The following is a 23,487-nucleotide window of genomic DNA, read 5'->3' as shown; positions in this document are numbered from 1 at the left end:
TCCTCTGTGACTTAAACAGTCTTCTTTATCTTTATTCCACCTTGCTAAAGAGAGCATAGCACTTCCCCTGTGGCGTGCACTCCAGGCTACCAGCAGATCTTTTGTCTTTTCCTCCCATTGTGATGTAGAACTCCTGGAATTTGAGGCGAGGGTTAGCTTTTTAGGTTCCTCAGTTGGAACTCTGATCCTCAGGCTCTTGTGGCAAAAAAATGCTGTCTGCTGACCCATATTGTTGGCTCTATCATGAATTTCTTTTTAACTACCATTATAGAGAATAATTTAGTGTCGTGCCAATGTTTCATTGTGTATTTGCAAATGAGGCATTTTACAAAATAAAGGTAAAATGTGTGTTTTATTCTTTTACTTCTTCCATCAAATAGTTTATTTCTTAAGGAGTAAAGAAAATTGATACATTATATACATATATGTCATATACACCCACACATACATCATCTACATCATATACATATATAAATACATCATATACACATATAGCCTACACATATACTATATATACACACATACACATTTATATCACACACATATTTAGATGTATATCATCGCTTCTGTTTTTGTCCACAAAATATTTTCCTCAGGAGCATAGCACTACATCGCCATTGCTTCATAGTAATGCATTGCCATGCTGAGTGTCTCCTTTCTCGTAGTCACTGGAGTTGCCATCCAAAGGGAAGGAAAGCAGTGTGTCTACCTTTTAATGAGTTGTGCTGCATCCAGATTCTTCTGAGTTCTCTTTGATGAATTGACTGGATATTTTTAGTGATCTGTTAGGATACTTTTCATTCTTTTCTCCCCCCCTTAGCCTTAGGTGTGAGGAATTATTTAAAACTGGCATCATTCAACCCCAGGAAACGGAGAACACTTGAAAGCTGTGTTTTAATGCTTGCCAGGAATGATTGAATCCGTGTGTTGCAATTTCAATGTTTGTTAGTGTTGTGTTTGTTTGTGAGGTGGCAAGGGTCTTGGGTTCAGTAAGCAGGTAGAAGTATTCTGTGTGTCGTAGATACCACGTTGTGTAGCAAAAAGAGCACCTGGATACCTGGATGATTGGAACGCGTTGCCCCAAAGAGCCCCCACTGTCACGCTGCCTTCAAGGCAATGCCAGGATATGATGCAGAACTGGGGCATCCGTGCAGGTTGCTGGAATATAGCATGGACACATTCAGGCATGGGGTTTATGGTAGTCTTGGTGACGGAGGACCCAGGAACTGAACACAATGAATAAATAGGCACGGGGACTTTGGGCTGTTATTTATTTTAGTTAAATCCCAACACTTCTGCCACTCAGAAATATTATGGACTAAGAAACTTAGTCCCCATCGAATGGAAAAGTCCTATTCTTAGTGGGGCCTTCTCAGGTGGGACGGTAAGCTGTTACTTTGTGCAGGTCCTTTGGTGGGGACTAGGGAATCATTCCTGGGTAGCATAATTGTCTGGGTGAAAATTGAAGACTCTTCCTTTCTACCTTTTTCTGTCCCCCTCCTTTCTATATCTCTGTCCCTCCTCCCATCTGTCTCTCCCTCCATCCCCCCAGCCTTCCCACCCTTTCTCCTCCCATCCTTCCCTCTCTTCCCACCCTCTCTCCCTCCCTTTCCAAGATCTTACTCCTTAGGTAGCCTGACCTCAAATTCTTCTTCAGCCTCCCTGAATGCTGAGTACAGGTGTCAGCCACTATGCTAATCTCCTACAGAGGCATAGCTTAGAGCCCCTGAATCATAGAAACAGTGAAAGCAAGTCTTGCTTTTATTTTTTTAAAATATATTTCATATAGGTTACCCATATAGATGTCATTTCAAAGCACAGTCGGCCATGCATATCCACAGCTTCTTTATCAGTGGATATAATTAACCAGAGATGAGAAACAATTAGAAAAACAAAACACAAAACAAAACCAATCAGCCAGCCACCAAGAACAACAACAAAAATAACCCTAATTGCACCATTCTGTAAACAGTACAACGTGTCTGCTATTTACATAGCATTTACATTGTATTCAGTATCATGAATAAGCTACTGATGACTTAACTGAATTGTAGAGGAGGATGAGCACAGACTATATGCAAGCATTGCATCATTCTAAGTCCAGGACCTGAACCACTTTGGGATTGTGGTAACCTGGAAGGATGGTGTAGACCTGACCTGGCCTTTCTCCCCATAGACCATGGGATCCCTGTCGACTCGAAACTGTGTACTGTCACCACAGTCTATTCTAGGACCTAATCTTTACTTCCAGAGAAACTTGAAACCCTCTGTCCATCTGATCAACATACTCCCTCAGGCTCAATGACTTGAAGATCTGCCTTCTCTTCCTATAGCTTTACTATTCTGGCTGTTTCGAATGGATGGGATCACATGGTATATGGCTTTTTTTGGCTGTATTTTTCATTTAACATTATATTTACAAGGTTTGCCCATTTTGTAGTTTGGGTTGGTATTTCCTTTCTTGATAGATAATAATTCATTTTATGTATAGATACCATTTTATTTGTCTCTATTGACTGATGGTTGTTGGAGTAATTTTCACTTTTTTGGCTATTATTAATAATCTTGCTGTAAACATTTGATTATGGCTTTTTGTATAGCTGTACTTTTTATTTCTCATAAGCATTTTATCTAGACTACAATAACTAAATCCAAAAATATCTAAGTCCAAAAATATCTCTTATTTGCTCTTCTTTTCAATTCCTTCTCTCTAGCTCTCCGTATCCTCCTGTTTCTTTACCATGTTATGGAATACCATGCCTGCGTTCTTCTGTGGCCTCTCTTCAAGTTTAGAGAAGATTGACAGGGTTTTACACAGTAGCTCTTTTCTGGCAGATTCATTAAAAATCCCACATGTTTATGTTTATTATATTTTCATGTTCAGAATCTAATATAGCTCTTTGGTGCTGAGATGATATTGTCTTCTATATTGCGTTGTTTATGGAATGATTCATTTAGGGGTTATTTTTGTTTTTATTTGGTTTTCTAGTTATTCCTCATCTCTGGTTATATCCACTAATATAGAAGTCATGGGTACTGAGGACTGGCTGTGCTTTGGGTTGGCCCACTTTAAATAATAACCTAGAGGAAATTCTTCTGTGTTTTTAAATAACATTTCTCAAGTAAAGAGTTATAAATCATACATTTTGTTAGACTTTACGTTTTACAATAATGAAAGTTACCCGAAAGAAAAACATGACTACCATAGCCCAGGAACGCTGTAATAGGAGGTGCCTCTTGCCCCAGATGAAGCTTTACATTCCGAGCCCCGAATCCCTGAGCAACCGTTAGTTCCTATATTCCTCCCAGAACATGCTAATACATTAAATGTATTTATAGCCATATGTGTTCTAAGTGTTATCCCTAGTGTCGTTCCATACATTAATATGCTTATAGCATCGCCTGTCCCTCTGCTTGTAACTGACATTACATAATGATTTAACTAGTTTCTGCGTTTTCTGTTTGCTGTGGCAGTCAGGAATCTCATTTAAAATTTCTAGGAGCCCTGAGCTCATTGTAGTTGCCTGCTGAATGAAGCCTTGACTTTCTTAAAATTTTCTCCCCTTTTCTTAACTATTTCTTTAAAAAAAAGAATACTTGAAAGTTTCTTTTCCTTGTGTGAACTTTGTTTAAACAGTTTCAGTGTGTAGGAGGATTGAACATGCAGCTAGAAGAGGCGCGCTTGACCTGATGCAGTGGACAGTGTTCTGTGCCTATATAATTTTAGCATCTGGGACATCACAGAGCAGAGCAGTACTTAAGAAGTTACCCCTTTAATGAGTATTTAGGACTGAAATACTCCAAAGGGTAAATGTAACTTACCAACTTGCAAAAGATATTTTTCAGAAAGTGTTATTAGAAAAGAATAATTATCTAGTTGGAACATTTTAGATATTTCTATATCACGGAAACTGTACTTACGGGTAGTGCCTTTTATGTCTTTAGGATAAGTGCTTATGAATTTGCAGTCCTTGCTTGTGTAATCACACTGGATTGTTCTTTGGTATGATATTGAAATAGAAAATACCCCCACTGCCATTCTTTCAGACTACAGTGCTGTGCTTTGAATGTGGTAAATATCAATTGTAGTACTTTAAGAATTGCTTATCTGTAGACCCTAGATGCTTTCTTTACATGTGAGTTCCCAGGTGGGAAATCACTTGACTTTTTGCTTACGAGTGAGAGAAACCATTTCGCCGAGGCCTGTCTTGCCAGGGTGGGTCACTGGAGCACATACTGCATCTTTGTTTCAGAGACTTCGGCTCTAGCATACAAAGTTTACTTAATGGCGCTTTGGCTACCATTCATGTTTGAAGTTGACTTTGGATGTTACAATGCACTTAATTAGAAATTTCCTTTAATGAGGGAATGGAATGTATTGAGTTGGTACTGTTTGATGGTGGTCCTTCTAGAAGGCAGCTAAGTGAACTGGCTGTCATGGTGCTTTTGAGTGGCTCTAGTGATAGGCGTCCAGGGTTAGGAGTCTGAACTAATATTGTTCTTAAATTCTACAACTGTTAGGGTCTTGTGAACCCATGAGGACACAGTGTTTGTAACATTCATGCATGTTGTCTTTTACAGTCAATCCGCTCAAACAGCTTCTTTTTTTTTTAAAGTTTTATTTATTTATTGTTTATATGAGTACACTGTTACTGTCTACACCAGAAGAGAGCATCAGATTCCATTATAGATGGTTGTAAACCACCATGTGGTTGCTGGGAATTGAACTCGGGACCTCTGGAAGAGCAGTCACTGCTCTTAAGCACTGAGCCATCTCTCCAGCCTTCAAACAGCTTCTTTTCCTATTACCTCGACACTGCCCTTTTGCATTGGCCATAGTACATGGTATTCCAGCGTCTGCTTCAAGCATAGCCTTGATATTTTTAGGATCTGTCAGAAAGCTGTTAGTTTTCTCTTGTGGATTTTCAGTTCACTTCTCTTTACTGTGCTAGACAGAAATCTTCCCCTCGGTTTTCCTCCTCTGTGGGCCGATCACGTGCTTAGGATTGCATTGGCACACTTGGCCATTTCTTTCCTTTTTTCACTGTCTTCTTTCTTCCCTTTTGCTTGAGACTTTCCAGATGTGTTTCCTAAAATGTCTCTTCACTTTCTGCTTTCCCTGGCCCATGTGTATCTAATAAGTGATGAGTTGTTTCTTTATCTCTCTCCCTGCTCTAAGCCATTATGTCTGACTGCTTCCTCGATATAGAAGTTGATAATTCCATCTGTCAGACCTGTAAAACCCCCAAGTATGCCTCTCACTGGATTCCCTTGTTTGGTTAATCTTGCCTAGTTAACCCAAGCAGACATTTACCTATCACTGAACACAATTGTTATTGTTGTTCTTGCTTCTCCTTCTCCTTCTCCTTCTCCTTCTCCTTCTCCTTCTCCTTCTCCTTCTTCTTCTTCTCTTCTTCTTCCCCTTCTCCCTTCCTTCTTCCTTCTTTCTTCTTCCTTCTCCTCCTCCTCTTCCTTCTCCTCCTCCTCCTTCACCTTCTCCCTCCTCTTCATTTTCCTTTTCCTCCTCTTCCTCCTTCTTCCTCTACCTCTTCTCCCTTCTCCTTACTCCTCTTCCTCTTCTTCAGTATTCTTGAATTCTCAAGCTATGCAAACACAGTGATAAGTGCAGCATTAGAGCCATCTGCCAATATTGCTATTAGACTTTCAATGTAGAACTTACAAGCATTAACTGAGCTTTAAAGAAATCAAAGCAAACTGTGTAGGGAAGATGTCTGTAGGCAATTCTGAAGACTATGTTGGACACGGGAATAGAGATTACTATGTGTGGGGCTTGCTAAAAGAGTGAGAGAGGCTTCACCATGTACCTAAAACAATGCAGAAAGCGTTGGGATTTGGAAAATGTGATCTGGAGCAATAGGTAATCTGGATTGTGAAAAGCCAGGTGTCATGGAGCAGCCTTGTAATCTTAGCACATTAAAGGCAAGGACAAGCGGGTGCTTGGAGCTGCTGCTGGCCTGACCTCTGAGCTTAGTCATCAAATCCCATGTCTCTGACTCAAAAGACCAGGTTCATATTTCCCAGGAGCAACACCCAAGTTTGACCTCCGTCTTCTACATATATAAGTGTGAACACATGCACTTGCATCTGCACGCATATACCCATATAGAACATGTGTGTGCTCACACACACACACACACACACACACTCTCTCTCTCTCTCTCTCTCTCTCACAGAAAGAGGAGACTTAAAAATGGCTTATGAGCAAAGTATTTAAATAGAGAAAAAGAGAAACTAAGCTATTAATAATTTCAAATAGCAGAAGGGTTGTCTTTTGGAAATGTTTGTCTTGTACTAGAAGAAGCTAAAATACATCACAGACAAGATGAGTTTCAGACCCTAATGATAAGAAGACATTTTTTCATTTGGTGTACAGAGACTGAGACTTGATTGCATATCACATTGATGATAATATAGAAGGTAGAAAGTACTTCTTAAAAATATTATGGGTAGGATTGGATTATAATAAAAAAATCTGATTAGAGCACTGCTACATTCCAGTCCAGCCCTGCTGTGTCGAGGGTGTCCCTTAGAATGATACTGAAGAGCTTCCTAGCCTTTGCACTTTTACCTATAGCTTGGAAGTATTTGTGAAGCTATGCAGCACAGGAGAGATGGCTCAGTGGTTAAGAACACTGACTGCTGCTCTTCCAGAGACATGGGTTCGATTCTTAGCACCACCTGGCCACTCACAACTCCAGTCTCAGAGGATTGGATGCTGCTTTCTGGCCTCAGTGGGCACTAGGCACACATATGATACACAAATGCACATACAGGGAAAACACTCTTATACATAAAATGAAAATAAAAACAAAGAATATATAAATACTCTAATAGTCATCACAGTAAAATATCTCCATTTCTCTGCTAAGAATATTAAAATAATTTTTAAAGAATTGCTAGAAAAACATATATTTGGTTTTAGTATCCTATAAACTAAATCCTATAATGCACAGATTCTAGGTAGGAGGCATATAGTCAGTTTTATTTATTTGTTCAAAGGCTAGTCTTCTGAAAATTGCTATATAAATACTTATTTTAACAACTGTTATTATTAAGGGGATTGTATGAAAGTCTGCCAACATGATCCTAATATTTATGTAGTAGATCAAAATATTTTGAAAATTTTGCTCTCAACTGTGATCTTTGTTGTTTTAAAAATCCAAAATATCCTTGTTATTTTCAGTTAACTGCAGCTGGAATAGTTTTTATCGCCAATCTTTGGTTTCTTTTTTGCTTTTAATTAAAAAAAAAAACAGAAATTATTATGCAAAGAATAACTATCTCATGTTAGTGATTTAAGTGAAAGGAAGAGTTGGGGGATTGAGATTGGGGGCATTTCAGTCAATAAAACAATAAAACTGATACTTATGTGCAAATTAACAGTCAGGACACCAACTTGTTATAACCAGTGACCTCATTATAATTATTTCCTAACTCTAGAGTAATTATAGATTCATGCTTGTATATGAAGTGATAGCAAGCGACTTTCAGAGTCTGTGTTTGTCGTACACAATCAGGAAATTTAATAGTCATCTATTGAGGAAAAAAAACACAGATGAGCTGAATAATATCTCCATGAATAAGGAAATTAATTTGTGATTGGTTGATGCTGTGCTTTTAGGTTTACAGACATTTTCTTGCTGAGTGGTCTTGACTGAGGCAATGCAGGTGTTTACATGAATATAAAATTGGCAACTATATTTAACTCTAATTTAATGTACTGTGATAGGCAAAGCCTGTTTGTCTCTGCCTTGGACTTATTTGAAGTTAATGACATCTCAGAGGAGATTGTAGATAGAATGTTCCTTTTTAGAAACAAAACCCCAAGTGTGTGTGTGGTAGGGGCCCATGGTGATATTCTTTGTTATGGTCTCTGTACTTGTTATCGAATTTGATTTTGTTATAAAGCTCTGGCAGGGATGGACATGTAGTTCAGCTGTAGGTCAAGGTTTTAGTACCCATGGCACTGACACCCTGTGCCTCACCCAGGCTGGCTCCACATCCAACATACTCCAGGCTCATCTTCCAAGGCACTGTGATGATTGGTACGGTGATTGTTGTCTCGTCCTGCCAGGCTTCTTATTCTGGGCAACTTTCTTTAAACTTTATGTTACTCATACAAGCACCCAGGACCGTGGTCCAGGAAATCTTACAGGAATGAAGTTAATGTGTTCCGTGGATTCACAGAGATACGCTGGTTGTAGTCATCCCTGAGTTGTCTTGGTTAATATTTCAGCTCTTCCAACAGTTTCCTTTCAGCTTTGGGCTCACCTGACATCATCTCCATCGTCCTCTTTGCTGTGAATCTCTTGTTCATCTTCCCCTTATTGCCAAGGCTAAGTGGGTACATTGTGAGGAAGTTTGAACAGCACACATATGGCTCCTTTCCAACTATCTACTGTAGCTGCAGTCAGCTAAGAGAGATTGAATGTCTAGTCTGCCCTCGACTCCACTCTTCTCTCAAAATAGCCTCCATAACTTCCAATTTTCATATCCTATTAATTAGGAAAAAGAGAAAAACTGTCACAGGGTCCCTGGGAGTTTTGTCTCCGGCTAATCAGTACTTGTTTCCTTCAGAGTAAAGTGCAGTTATTCTTTATCTTGAGGGAGAAGATGTCAGTCTTGGTTACCGTGTATTATCTTTTACTGGGTGTAGTTATTATCCCTATGACAGAGCCGTGTAAATGCTCTAAAATACTTTATTTTAATCTGCCTTTGTTTTTGGTCTTGAGTCCTAATCGAATTATTCCCCATCCCCTTTGGGTGTTCAGACAGCCTTTACATTTTTCTATGGAGTCTTACAGACCCTAGAACCCGTTCATTTCACCTGATTGGATTGTTTCAGGAAAAATGATAGGAGATAGTCCTGGAAAACTGCTTCATTCATAGAAGTAAATTGCAGTTAAAAAAAAAAAAAAAAAACCTAAACTAAAAGGAAGTGTGGAACAAGGCATTTCTTGAGAGGGTGAGACAGGAGGATAGCAAGTTTGAAGCCAACCTGGTTCCATGGTGAATCCATTTCTAAAGAAACATCAAAAGCACCAACAGTTACACTGACCGAGTCCTGTGTAATTAACCTGTTCAGTTTCCAAAGGGCATGGTGAATCCAGTCCCTGACCTGTGAGAATGCTGCCCATTTAGCATTATTAGAAGACAGTGGAGGGCCTTGGGAAATGAAGTTCTGATTTTGATTTACCATAAAGCAAGTAGAAAGGGTGCAGGTTGGGAGAAATAAGAACATATTTTTGAGGAGACTACAAATACAGAAAACCAAAACATGAAATATTGCTTATGACTGAATGGGAATAAGTATCATGTTCTTCACTGAGGGTAGGCTCAACTGGATCATTCTCATGAGAATTTGTAACTCTCCATCTCTTTTCCTTGTAAATGATTGAATTATTAAAATTTTGTATTAATCTTGCTAAATTAGCTTGAGCCTGGGTGCTATTACATTCTTCCATGCAATCTTAAAAATCATAGTCTGGCTATATCATGAGTCTCTGTCAATTGTAACTGGGTATATTTGTAGATTAGTTGGCTATTTTTATCATCCTGAAAAGGATACCATAATATTTTGTCAGATGTGTCAAAGGAGCAGTGACATACAAATGCCTAAAGGCGTGTGTCCACACTGGTTTAACCCAGCCTATGTGTGCTAACAGCAAAGTCCTGTGTAACCATATAGAAAACCAAGCACTCATAAAACTTCCTAATTCTCACCATCTCATGCCTTTTGGGAAGCAATTCTAAAATTCATATTGGATGCTCCCTTCAACTGGTTCCAATAGCTGTCGTTATGGTCATATGATCAGAGGTGCAAAATAGTGTCACCTGTGGGTTCAAAACTCATCTAAACGGGAGTTTTGGAATGGCAAAACAAGTGTCTGGTGTGCATGGTCTCATTTCACTGATTAAGAATTAAGAAGCCGGTCTGCCTGGAACAGCCGGCAGAGACAGGAGCCTAGCATAGCAGCCCTCTGAGAGGTTCTACCCAGCAGCTGACTGAGACAGACACTCACAGACAAACATTGGATAGAGGTCAGGGACTCCTGTAAAACAGTAAAAGGAAGGATGGACAAGCGTCAAGGGGATGGCATTTCCACAGGAAAACCAACAGTGACAACTAACCTGGACCCCTGGGGGCTCCCAGACACTGAACCACCAACCAAAGAGCATACGCAGGCTGGCCCAAGCCCCAGACACTTATGTAGTATAGGGCTGCCTTGTCTGGCCTCAGTGGGAGAGGATGCACCTAGTCCTGCTGTGACTTGATGCACCAAGGTGGGGAGATGAGAGGGGAGCTGCCTTCTCAGAGTAGAAAGGGGTGGGGGGGGGAGTGGAGCTGGGAAGAAGCAGGGAGGAAGGGCCAGAGCAGGGCAACCTTTGTGATGAAAACAAATAGGCAAATGATAACGTGGCCTTACTTAGGTTTGCAAATCATCCATCATTTAATCACAACCCAAGGAATCATGACAACTACGAAATGTAACCTATTTTTATTTTTGGTTATTTATTCTTAGATGGTTAACTCATATAATTAACCTGGCAGTGTGTTTTTACAGTTTTTACTTTTTCTATGAAGCTGTATTTCCTAATTCTTAACTTACCAGGGAAGTTGACTTTATCCTCATTAAGTAGTGATAATGAATTTAAATCCAGCTGACAGAATTTTCTAAAACTCTGGGAATATGTCCATGCCAGTGATTCATTTGGATTCCTGTTCCCAAGGAATTTTAATTTTTGAAGCTGCTATAAAATTATTTTTGTCGGTCCTAACTACAATCCATATTTTTTACATATTTACTAAAATGGAATCACATTTAAAAAAATATAGTCCTAGAAATTGCATTGAGTCAGGCTTGGTGGCGCACGCCTTTAATCCCAGCACTTGGGAGGCAGAGGCAGAGGCAGGTGGATTTCTGAGTTCGAGGCCAGCCTGGTCTACAAAGTGAGTTCCAGGACAGCCAGGGCTACACAAAGGAACCCTGTCTCAAAAAAAAAAAAAAAAAAAAAAACCGAAAAACAAAAAACAACCCCCCCACCCCCCAAAAAAAAGAAATTGCATTGAACTTAGTTATAAATTACTTTGGATTGAATGTGTTTTTGTATTGGCTTCAAAGTCCATTTCTTTGATTTTAAAAATTGTTGTTATCATCATCCTCATCGTCACCACCACCATCATCACCATCACCATCATTGTGCATGTGTGGGTGGGTATGAGTACCACAGTATGCATGTCAGAGTATAAATTGTAAAGTAGGATCTTTCATTCTGCCAATCTGTGTATTCCAGAGATTGAACTCCCCCGTGGGTGTCAAGTACCTTTGCCCACTGAGCTTTCTCACAGACCCCTATTTCTTTGTTCTCCTTGGGCTTTTCTGGAAGAGAATAGAAAAAACAGAAACATTTAGATCAATAGTGGAAATATGATCCACATTACCAAATGCTGTTTATAAGTGTTATTGGGGGGCTGGAGAGATGGCTCAGTGGTTAAGAGCACTGACTGCTCTTCTGGAGGTCCTGAGTTCAAATCCCAGCAACCACATGGTGGCTCACAACCATCTGTAACAAGGCCTGATTCTCTCTTCTGGTGTCTGAAGACAGCTAGTGTACTTAAATATAATAAATAAAAATTTTAAAAAAGGGTTATTGATTAGCTGGTCCAGTATAGATGGCCAAAGTTCAACCCAGCAACACCCCCTTCAAACAAACAAACAAACAAACAAACAAAAGCAAGGGAGGAAAAGCCACGTTGGTGAGGGATTAGGCTTGCTCCTGGCAATGGCAGACAGTAACGTTGGCTATTAGCGAAGGCAATAGAGAGAAAACCAACAACTCTTTAAAGAAATTTGTGTCAAAATGGGATTCAGTGGCCCATCACATTAAATCAACACATCTGTATTGAGAACGTTGTTTAGCACACACTCCAGGGGTTCATTTTTCTCATTTTCTGTACTTGCAAACCCTGTATTTATCTCCAGCATGGGTCACTGAACAAATTCTGGTTTTCCTCATTAGGTACAGAGTAATGAGGCCTTAAGTCTCCTGTTCTATTTCACCTTCTACCCAACTTTGTCTGACATGTACCTCCACCGCTCAATGAGAGACTTCAATGTGAGCGCCGTGCTACTTTGTTCCTTCCCAGCTTTTCTGCCTTTGTTGATTCCCGTGCGTGGTGCGTGGGTTCCTGCCCAGGCAGTCCACTGTGCACTGGTGGTCTCAGGATGCTGAGGAGCTGGGGAGTTCAGTGGTGGGCAGCAGGCTCCCTGAGAGCTGTCCAGGGTATGGGCAGCGCTCTACCTTCCCTTTTTTGGCTTGAGAACCCACACAAGTGACATGTTCCCTCCGAGTGTGATGGATCTGTCTTCCTTGTGCCTAGGGCCCCGGATAGTTTAATTTAAAATATTTTAAATCATGTGATGGTTAATTTTCTTCTGGTTTTGTGTCTCAGCTCACTGAGATGTTCCTGATTTTCTTTGGCTATCTGCTATTTGAACAGGGAAGTATTTAGAATCCTAAGTCAGAGGAATTACAGTTTTTCTATTCTTTTTTTTTTAAAGGGATTTTTTTTTAAAGGAAGCTGCTCGAAAATACACCATACTAACCAGATACAAGCCTCCTGCTCTCCCTTGAGACTCCTCTCGACTCTCACAGTGCTCCTTTATCCCCTGTCATAATAAGACTCCAAAAGTATTATGTTTTCTTATAAAGAAAACTTCTCACGTATAAAGATTCAAACCAGCAAAACAAATGTACCAGAGGGTGATTTTTAATTTGACAAAAGATCTTCTACATGACAAAGAGTTCCCCCGAAGATTACGTTTAAGTAGACAATTTCCTTCGAGTGCTGAGAGTCACATTAAACAGTTGTCAACATTTTAAAAACAAGCACAGACCTGTTCCTAATAGTTATATGTAAATGGTGACTGTGTGTCCCCATGTTATGAGTCATGATACAGTCTGTGAAATACTCACCATCGCCAGTGTTGAAAAAATAAGCAAGATGGCTATTCCAGTTTGCATCTCTGTTGTGAGAAGACATCAAGTTGATCAACAGGAACTTGTGGATGAGATGGGGTGTGGCTAGGTCACCTTACACTTCCCTGGTCCAGTCCTTGGGAATCCTAGGTGGGAAGGAATTTTAGGGCAGACATCTGGAATTAGGAATTGAAGCAGGGTTCAAGGGGAGAGAGCTACTTGCTGGCTTGCTTTCTCAGACTTTCTCAGCTTCTTTTCTTCGATGGTGTAAGCCCACCCACAGTGTTCTGAGCCACCATGCCCAATTTAAGTAGGTTTTAAGTACATGTATTTAACTGGATTCTTAAAGCTTATGGAATTTATAGTAGCCATTACCTTGACTTGTGAATATGTTTGTTATTTATGAGATCTTGGAGTGAGTCGTTTTTCATATACTTTCATAACTCAGAACATAATATCTCCCAGAACCATACTTGGGCTATGGAAGCTGCCTAAAGAAGAGATGGTATATATTGTAGCCATTGAATTTCCATAGACCATACTGTTTGTTTGTGGCAATTAGTACTTACTACGTAGCACACTCTGGCCTACTGCTTCCCTCTGCTCTTTCACTGTAGCTCAGCACAGCTCTCCACAGTTTGCAGTATTATTGAATACTAACTTCATAGGTAAATGATTAGAACATAGACAGTTTTTCTCTTCTCTGAGGTCATAGTCACAGTGTTGCCTTGAGATTTGCCATGTTGGTATCAACTCATTTTTGTTGCCCTTGTCCACTTCATTTGTACAGCTCCTCACCTCCAGCCCTTCCCGAACCTTCCATTTATGTCAGGGAAACCTACCAACCCACTCATTATTTTTCAATTAGAGTCAGCCCTCATCTGGTTAGAAAGTTGACCGGAGACAGGATGGAGAGCCCCCAATGGGAAACATGCACGGTTTTGCGATAAACTCTTTTTCTCTTAATGTTAAAATTTAACTTTGCAGTATTTCCTCAGCTGTCAGCCCAGTGACAAATCTTCTACCTCCTTTCACGAAGGGGCACCACTTCCTTCTAAAGCCTGAAGTATGACTTTAAAAAAAATACAGTCAGTTATGTTTCTCCAATATAACATCAAGTTTGAATGGTTCCTAGCAGGAAGGGAATCAATCTCTCTCTCTCTCTCTCTCTCTCTCTCTCTCTCTCTCTCTCTCTCGTAGAATTGGGGAGTAAGATTGGAAAAACCATAGTACACTTGAGTTCCCTCTTGAAAATGTAATGCTAACCTCTAGGATTTTCTGTTTGAGGCTTGAATTAGTTTATTAATTTGTAATCTTATAAATGGTTGAGTCAACCAAAACCATGACTTCCTCTTCAACTATAGAATCGTGTGTGTGTGTGTGTGTGTGTGTGTGTGTGTTTGTGATTTTAATATTCTAATTCCTTTTCTCCTGGAAAAAAAAGCATACTTTGTTGTTTGTTTAGCATTCAACAGCTCACTTGATGGACAGATTGATATAACTTTTTTTTTTCTTCTTTCAAGGAACATGCCTTAGCTTGGGTTTAGAGAGAAAGTTAAAGCAAAAAATAAGCTGGCAACAACCAGACTTCAGGTGAAGCAATATGGGATACTAGCACAGTGTAGAAGACAGACTCCAGTGAACAACTGCAGAGAGAAAGTCAGAGGGTGAGGCTTTGTGCAGAGTGTGGGTATTGAACTTGACCTCCCAACTGGATAAACATTGAATGGATAGAAAACATTGGGAAGGTGGGATGAAAGAGAAGAGAATCCGCCAGTGGAGCAAAAGTAGAATTAATTCCTTCCTTCCTTCCTTCCTTCCTTCCTTCCTTCCTTCCTTCCTTCCTTCCTTCCTTCCTGGGAAAGTTATGAAGACTGTACTATTGAGAGCATTGTGGGGAAACAGTGTCCGGCTTTACAGAACCCCAAAACCAAGTGCTAATTCTGACCTCTTTCTTCCTCTTTTGCAGCGTGCTGTACATCCCATGTACAAACTAGACAAGGGCTCTATCACTGAGCTCTATTACTGAGCTCTGTCACTGAGCTCTATCACTGAGCTCTATCACTGAGTTCTGTCACTGAGCTCTGTCACTGAGCTCTATCACTGAGCTCTGTCACTGAGTTCTGTCACTGAGCTCTGTCACTGAGCTCTATCACTGAGCTCTATCACTGAGCTCTATCACTGAGCTCTATCACTGAGTTCTGTCACTGAGCTCTATCACTGAGCTCTATCACTGAGCTCTATCACTAAGCTGTAGCTTCAGCCCAGGCTACATTTCCTAGTTTCAGATTCACTAGCCGTATGTGTCTTTCCAACATTGTAAGTTTAAATTAAGCAAATGCTGAGTTCCTCCATCGTAGCAGCCACCTTTCAAGGGATTAGTGGCTCTAGTTCTTGCTGTGGGAATGTCAATAATATAGACTGTTTTCTTATCGCAGCAAGACCTCCTGGACAGCACACTGCCCAGTTTCAATAATGTTAGGTTTGGATATGGAGAACTGTCAAGTTGGAGAGCTGGCATAATAATAAAAACCATAGTTGAATTTTAATGCTGTCAGTAAAGATCAGCTTTGCTGTTCTCACCCTCTTCCTCCTCTGCCTTCTTTCTCCCCTTCCTCTCTATTCTTCCCTCTTTTCCTTATCTTTCTACTTTTAATTGCTATTTTGTTGTTCAAGGACCAAACACAGTTTGCCAGCAAATTGTATTTTGTATATGTTTTTAAGAATGTCATGCTTCATTTATGTTCATCAGTCACGTACTAGTTTCATAGTCAAGGAACTAGAGGATTTTGGGAAACACTTTTTCATTAAAGTAGATTTTAAGGAGAATTCAGCTTAGTTTATCATGACAGCCAGGGCATGGAAAATAATTTGAGTCTAGAAAGTACAAAAGGAATGATGGTATAAAGTGATCCTGTTGGGATGTGAGAGAGATCTGAATCAAATGATGTTGTAAGTCATTAGGAGAGGGGCTGAAGAGATGACGCAGAGATTAATGTTCTGAGATGCACAGAGATGAGTCATGCACAGGACCCAAGTTCATGTCCCAGCACTATTGCCAAGTGCCTCAGAACTGCCTGTAGCTCCAGTTCCACGGGAGTCTGCACTCCTGACCCTCAGGACACCTGCACTCATGTGCACAAATACACACTCATATACACACACGCACACACACACACATTTATATAATTAAATCTTTAAAATTTAAAGATATTTTGATACTTGTTTGAATGGAGGTGTAATTCTTGACCATTTCAAGTTGTTTTAAAGTATTAGAATTTGCCGGGCGTGGTGGTGCACACCTTTAATCCCAGCACTCGGGAGGCAGAGGCAGGCGGACTTCTGAGTTCGAGGCCAGCCTGGTCTACAGAGTGATCTCCAGGACAGCCAGGGCTATACAGAGAAACCTTGTCTTGAAAAACCAAGAAAAAAAAAGTATTAGAATTTACTTTTCGATACCATAGCAACAGTGTGTATGATCAGTAGCTTCTGCTCCGTAGCAGCCAGTCCCTTGCTTGTGTTTCCTATGTGTGAGAGAGTGTTAGAATCTCCCCAGGAAAAACATCAACAGAGAAACAGTGTGTTGCTATATTAGGAATCGCTTCACTGCTGTGATAAATATTTTATTAGTTAATATTGCATTTTAATAATTTGTAATCAGTAATAAATGTTTATGTAGCATGTATTTATTTTTAAAATTTTGTTGCTAATAATAGTCACTCCTACCAAGTTGTAAACACTCTGATAAAAATGTGCAGAGATATTAAAAATACCACATACTAGGCTTCTCAAAATAAGTTTCTATACTATCTTAAAAATTCATGAAAATTTACGAGAGCCCTGGCCCCTGAAACATTCAATGTAGCTACTCCTTGTGTCCCATGGGATTATAGGAACGTCTTGGTTATCCTGTAACAACTACATCTGTTCTACTTTAAATGATGTTTTTGTTGCCATTAGTAAGAAGTTATATATGGCCCCACTGAACAGCCTTCATGATAAAAGTGTTTGCTTAAGTGTCACAGGGACACTCTTCACACAAAAATCAAGATTCAGGCAAAGGCTCCAGGCTTGTAAAACCAGATTAGTGTCTGAGATGAAATGGCTGAATATTATACTTTTTTTTATTGGTCTCATGAGAAATACTATGTCTAAGAGCTGGGGTAAAATAAACAGATGAGGAATATAATTCAAATATGAATTTAGTTTAGCATCTCATAATTACGAAAGTTTCTGGTTACTTTTCCAACTGTCCTAATAGAAGACTGTGCCCCTATGATTTGTAATAAGAAAGTTATCTTCTAAGCCAGTGGTTCTCAACCTGTGGGTCGCAACTCCTTTCACATGAGTTGCCTAAAATCCCCAGGAACACAGATAGTTACATTACTATTCATAATAGTTGCAAAATTCCCGTTCTGAAGTAGCAATGAAAATAATTTTACGGTTGGAGGGTCAACACAACATGACAAACTATGTTAAAGGGTCTCAGCATTAGGAAGGTTGAGAGCCGCTGCCCGACACACTGATGGTCTTAACCATCCTAACCTGTTGTCCTGTGTGTGGAGAGTCTGGTGCTCACAGTTAGCTGAGCAAGAAAGAATCGACACCATGGCTAGAGGAAAGCTGGTGGCTTTGGGGGTTGGGCTGATGAGTTTGGAGAGGATGACATACCTGTTGTCAATAAATTAATAATTCTCACAGTCACCTTTAGATTGCATGTATGTCTTCTAAATTGATTTCATGCTTTTTGGTATTATATAGTTCTTGTAGCATCCTTAATACTGTATAGTGAGTCTACTGAGTGCTAGTAGACTGGATCAATTAGTCCAGACTTGGGGTTTGTATCTCAACAGGTCATACAGATAACTCTAGTGATCAGTAGGGGTGAAAGTTACGCTATAAATCAAACAGTGACATCTCAAATTCATTATATGAGTCTTAAAAGATTTTGCGAAGTAGCTGTATTTCAGGACCTTTCAGAAATTTGTTTTTTGTTTTTTGTTTTTGTTTTTGTTTTTAAATTGAGAGTGGGATGACCACTAGATTCAGGGTGTTGCTTTTAACGGATTATTTTACGCCATCATCTAATTATAAAGCTGAAACATGAGCTCAGTCAGATTCCTGATGTGAACATCGCTCTCAGTACCCCTTGCCCTGACAGTTTCTTACGCAGAGGCAGGAATGACACATGTACGACCCTCTCTGTACAGCAGCAGGTGGCTGCTGACTATGTCACGGGATATTTCTTTCAGTACTTTTGCTTTTTTAATAGTAATCTTAGCACATCAAGACAAGCAGGGTTCATGATATTTTCCTTTTTTCCTAAGATAACTTTGATCATAAATGGGTTTTCAGGTAACCTGTCTGGCAGGGGTGGTGGTTGTCCTAGTGGCAAACCTTGCGTCTTCCTTCTTTGCAAACAAGGTGGGACTACTGAGCCCCTCTGGAGAGGTCAAGTGATGGTTTCCTGGGGGGTAACCCCCTCCCCATCCCCACCACACACACACACACACACACACACACACACAATGTATAGCATACAGTATCATGTATCTGATGATAACAGAAGTAAAGATCACTTTGAAGAGAGAGAAGCTAGAATGATATAGTTGCCTATTTAGACACAGTTATCATTTAAATAAGCAGGTGTTGCTGGTTACAGAGTAACTTTTCAGAACAAAAGGGCTTTGTCCTTGTGGCCTTTAGAAAAGTTTGCCATTTGTAAACCCTGTTCTGCTGAGGCCAGTTTTTATTGAGGGCTGATTTGTTAGAATGGTGGACCATCTGGCACTTCAAAACTTCTGAGACTTTCAGGGAGGGGGGGGGGAAAGATTGTGTGCTGTGTTATTAACTGTCAAGTAAAATGATGCTGCCATTGTGGTATGGAGAGCGACCTAAAAGGATGAACATGGTTTACTTGGGAGTGTTCTAGTGGACTTCATTTTGTGTGAAAAAAAATATTACATGATCAGGTAAAAAAATGTTTTTCAATTTAAATCAAGGAGATTTAAGATAAATTTTATCTCTCCATGTCCATTTCTACATTTTTTCTGAGTGATAGCCATTATTTCTATCATTTGATTGTTCCGTTTACCATAGATTATTACTAAATAAAGCTTTTATCATCCTCCTCCCCTTTGAAGATACACATATGGCTTATTTCTCTCTGTGCACTATTTATTTGCCAGCCTATCCACTTTTCTGTGTTCCTTAATGCGTGAATCTGCCATCATTTCTTTACATGTTTCCTGTCCAAATGGAGCTTATTGTGAATTCCTGTGGGTAGAATTTCTGTGTCAAAGGTCATAAGCATTTAAAATTATCCTCTGTCCCCAGACTGGGCAGTTTCTAGTAATCTTCAGGAAATGGAGTGGTTACCCTAGTTCTGCCAGGCATAGGCAGAACTCTAAACAGCCCACAATTTTCTGTGTCATGGTCTGGGTTGACTGACTGTGTTTGGTAGAAGAAGAGTGTGGAGAAGAAACAAAGAACCAGTGTAGAGCTCAATGCGCAGAACACCCATAGAAAGGAGTCAGGCAAAGACACAGCATGTCAATCAGAGGGTGGGTGCAGTAGAGAGAGATAAACAAAGAAAATTACTGTCTCTGTCTTTAGGGGCGCTGTATTTGTGCTTCCTGTGGAAAGTGTACAGACTTTGATTTCTTTAACCTGGGCATTCCCACAAAGCTGCCAAACCTTCCAGAGCCTTCTTCTTAAAGCTCCATGTCACGTGGCCACATCTGTCCTATGCGCTTACACTGAGGCTTGGCTGTTAAGAGCATTTTACCCTTGTCTGATGCTGCATTGTTTTCGGGAAGGATATATTTTGGGGACAGTAACTTGTCTCGGTATTATTTTCTGAATAACCTACTATAGTGCTCTCTGAATCCTTAACTATTTAGAGGGCCGTGGAAAGCTGACCCCTGCACCTGGCTGGCTAATTCAGAAGTGGATCAGCTGGCGGGCCTGCCCCTGAACCCCTTCCCCACTCTCCCAGGGAAGAAAAAAAGCTCTTTGTGCTTTTACCATAACTGTTAAAACCTTCTGGCCATGAACTATGGAAACATCTAAAGTAGTAACTTTTTTTTCTTATGAATGGTGTTTTTTTTTTTTATTTCCCAACACCCACCCTTATCATTATCAAAATAGATGTGGCATTTATTAAAGGTGAACATTATAAAATAAGACCTTGTGCACAGTCTTATGCCCCGGCTTCCTGGGATGAAAGGAGGTTTCACCCCTTTCATCAGGGGGCTCAGGCCTCCATCTCCTGGTTGAACTTTCTGCCCTTTGGGGCTGTATATTACCTTAAATAGCTTGCAGCTGACAGACTGCACTGCCGGCCCATGTGAACTGGAACGCTGTAATGGATGGGGTAGCGTCTCCTAATGGAACCACCGTGGTAGGCGACAATGAGAAGAAATCTCTCCTCGGGATTAGGGGCTTGGAGCGATTTTATTTTATTTTATACTTTATTTTATTTTAGTTCTGACCTCCAAGTTAGCAGGTTATGAAGAGGAGAAATGAGGTGATTTGCTTCACAAGAAATAAACAAGGGTCTTTTCTTGAGTCAGAATGGGCTTACAGCAGGCACAATGTTCTTGCCCATGCCTGAAGCTGTTCATTTTGTGAATCGGCCAGCCGCCATTTATCTGTGGCCACCTATTGACCCCCGTATGCTTTGCTTTACAGGCTCCTAAAATCTCTTTCTTTTCTCAGGGTTCTTTGTATTGGCCACATCAGGAGAAATCTGTTAGGTTTTATGCAGAAAAAAAAAACACTTTATTTTTACAGTTTTAAGACATGTGAGCTTGGTATTTAGAGGGAAGGAACGCTTAAGTTCACTGTAGGAGAAAATATCAGTTCCCCAAAGCTACTCTTTATGTTAACCCTAGATAATCTCTTGCTGCTTTTATAAAATTACAAGTAAGTTATCTTTTAGCAAGCTATACGCAACACAGTTTTTAAATGTAGAATATTACTTTATCAGCCTGCTCTTTGGAAGTTCATGGGGAAGCCATACAGGCCTTTTCATTTTGACACTGGAATGTGGTTTTCATTAGGTAATTTGGATTTGGATTTTATTGGTTGGATTTTCCTGTGCTTCTCCATGGTTCCGGGGCCTTCCTTGGCTTTCTCATGGAACTGTATGCTTGAATTTGAAACATGTCTTACTTAGCTAAAGATTCTGGGTTGCTTAGGTTGATCTATCGTAGAGACCAGCAGCTTGGCATGCCTTCGCACTCCTGAGGATTAGTGAGCCTTTTATTTGCACACTGGTTTAAACGGAGAAAATGTCAACTACTTCAAATGCCACCATCCAATTTGTTGTCTCTCTGGTGGCTTTTTAATTTCACTGGAGGCTTCTCTAGGACTTATAGGATTTACAGAAGATAATGTATCAAGAAAAGCTTGCTGTACAAAAAAGGGGGAGTACATATCACAATTCATGAACTGAATTTAAACTGAGGAAATGTCATCACCAATAGATAGAAGGCAGTTCACTACATTTAGATTTTCGAAGTCTTACTTTTAATGCCTCATTTCCAAGCTCTTAATTTACATGCTGGAGCTGCAGCTGAATGACCGATCACTTTCATAATGTAGATAAGGCCCTGAGTTTGATCATCTAGAACAGATAAATGAATAAGAAAACATAACAATACAGATTTAGTGTGGTGACAGTATGTAATTAAAGTGAAGACTACGGAGATTGGGACTGGAGAGGTGGCCTGGCCCTTAAGTGTTCATACAGTTCTCCCAGGCCTTGGGGTTCAGTTCCCATCCAGGTCAGGTGGCTTGCAGCCTCTTGTAATTCCAGTCCCAGCAGATCCAGTGTGTTTCTTCTCGCCTTTGCAGGTACCGGCACTCTCATGCACATACCCATACCCATACATACATGTATAACAAAAAATAAAAATCTTAAAAACAAGAGTGTAAAGATGTCTTCTGAGGGGACTGGAGAGATGGCTCAGCAGTTAAGAGCACCGACTGCTCTTCTGAAGGTCCTGAGTTCAAATCCCAACAACTGCATGGTGGCTCACAACCATCAGTAACGAGATCTGGCACCCTCTTCTAGAGTGTCTGAAGACAGCTACAGGGCACTTACATATAATAAATAAATAAATCTTAAAAAAAAAAAGATGTCTTCTGAACGACTCCACCACCTTTCCAGTGGTTTATTTTGAATATAGACCCCCTAGTCTATGCTGGTCACCTTTGTTTACTGCACCATCATAGCTAGGCTGACCCCCATCTTTGACAGTTTTGACAACGGTGTGAAGAAAATTCTATCTCAGTGCCCTCTCTTCTTTGCCGGCAGAGGGTGGCAATTCTGAGAACGGGCAGCAGCTTTGGTATGTTCTACTGCAAAGCTGCTGGTCCCCTCCTTCTTTTTCCTTATCCTGTACAGAATATGGACATTTACCGCACTCAGAAATGTGTCTTCTCTGGAGGAGATCTGCCCTAAAGAAGGATGCTGTTATTATGCCTTGACCTTTATTCTTAGGGAAGGAAACAGGATATCTCAGGCACTTCTAATAGCATTGTGCTCCTTAGCTTGGTGTAAAAACCCTCTAAGGGTAAGAGCCTTCTTGTGCTTCCTATTGTCTGTTGCTTGGTAGAGTCTTTTCAGTTCACTCTTTAGATATGTGCGGCCTGTTTGCACATGTCAGCTCACAGTCCTGTAGCACTCTGGGTGGTAGCTGGAAGTTTGCCCAGCTGAGAGAGTTTGCTCTTTTTCTTCCTCTTATTTATTTATTTATTTTCTGGGTGGTGGTTGGTGGTGGTGGTAGCTGTGGTGGTGGTTTCTTTTGTCTTGAATTTATGTAAAAAGTTTATTTGTTGCTGTTTAAAGATCTCAGCATGTGGCCTGAGCCCTGGCAGACTGGGTCACCTTGGCTAAAGCAAGGGCTGAGAAAGAGTCCCCTGGATGTGTGAATGTCAGTACTCCAGTCTTGTCCAGTCTGTTTTGAGCCACATTGCAGACTGCTTTTCCTCTATATTTTCTGAATAATGGTTGGAGAAAAATGAGAGTTTCTATTTATCCATCAAAATGTGGTGCTTTGGAAATCCTACATAGCCATTTTTGCCCCCCAGGGGAATATATAGATTTCTATAAATAAGTAATGAAAATATTTTAAAAGCTTGTTAAATTTTGTATAAATGGACATATGTAAAACACATGCTATGGAAATACTGATGTGAAAATAGGTTGGGAATGAAGTGGAAAGAGAACAGGTTTGTAGATCAGACACCTGTAATAGTGATGGATTCCTGGTAGATTTGAACTCTTACATGTGAAGATCTTTTTGTATAGGTTTAAATGGATGCTCACAACTTTGATACTCAGGTAATTGTGTAGAAAACTCTAATTTCAGCGTGCTCTTCCACCTTTGCTGTTGACCTGATGCAAAAAAGTAGATTCAGTTGCATTAAGACCCTTTGTGATGTGTCCCCATTAAAACACTGTTTATGGTAAAAATC

At 40.2% G+C, this 23,487-nt stretch overlaps 1 protein-coding gene across 15 annotated transcripts in view; it reads left to right on the top strand.

Moving 5' to 3' along the window:
* Utrn (utrophin) overlaps positions 1 to 23,487 on the top strand; it is a 487,702-nt gene that overhangs the window by 296,863 nt on the left and 167,352 nt on the right. The gene's annotated exons all lie outside the window — the stretch shown is intronic.

The sequence above is a fragment of the Mus musculus genome, chromosome 10 (assembly GCF_000001635.26).
Source record: "Mus musculus strain C57BL/6J chromosome 10, GRCm38.p6 C57BL/6J".
In the NCBI taxonomy this organism is placed as follows: Eukaryota; Metazoa; Chordata; class Mammalia; order Rodentia; family Muridae; genus Mus; species Mus musculus.
This window is presented reverse-complemented; position numbering and strand designations above follow the sequence as displayed.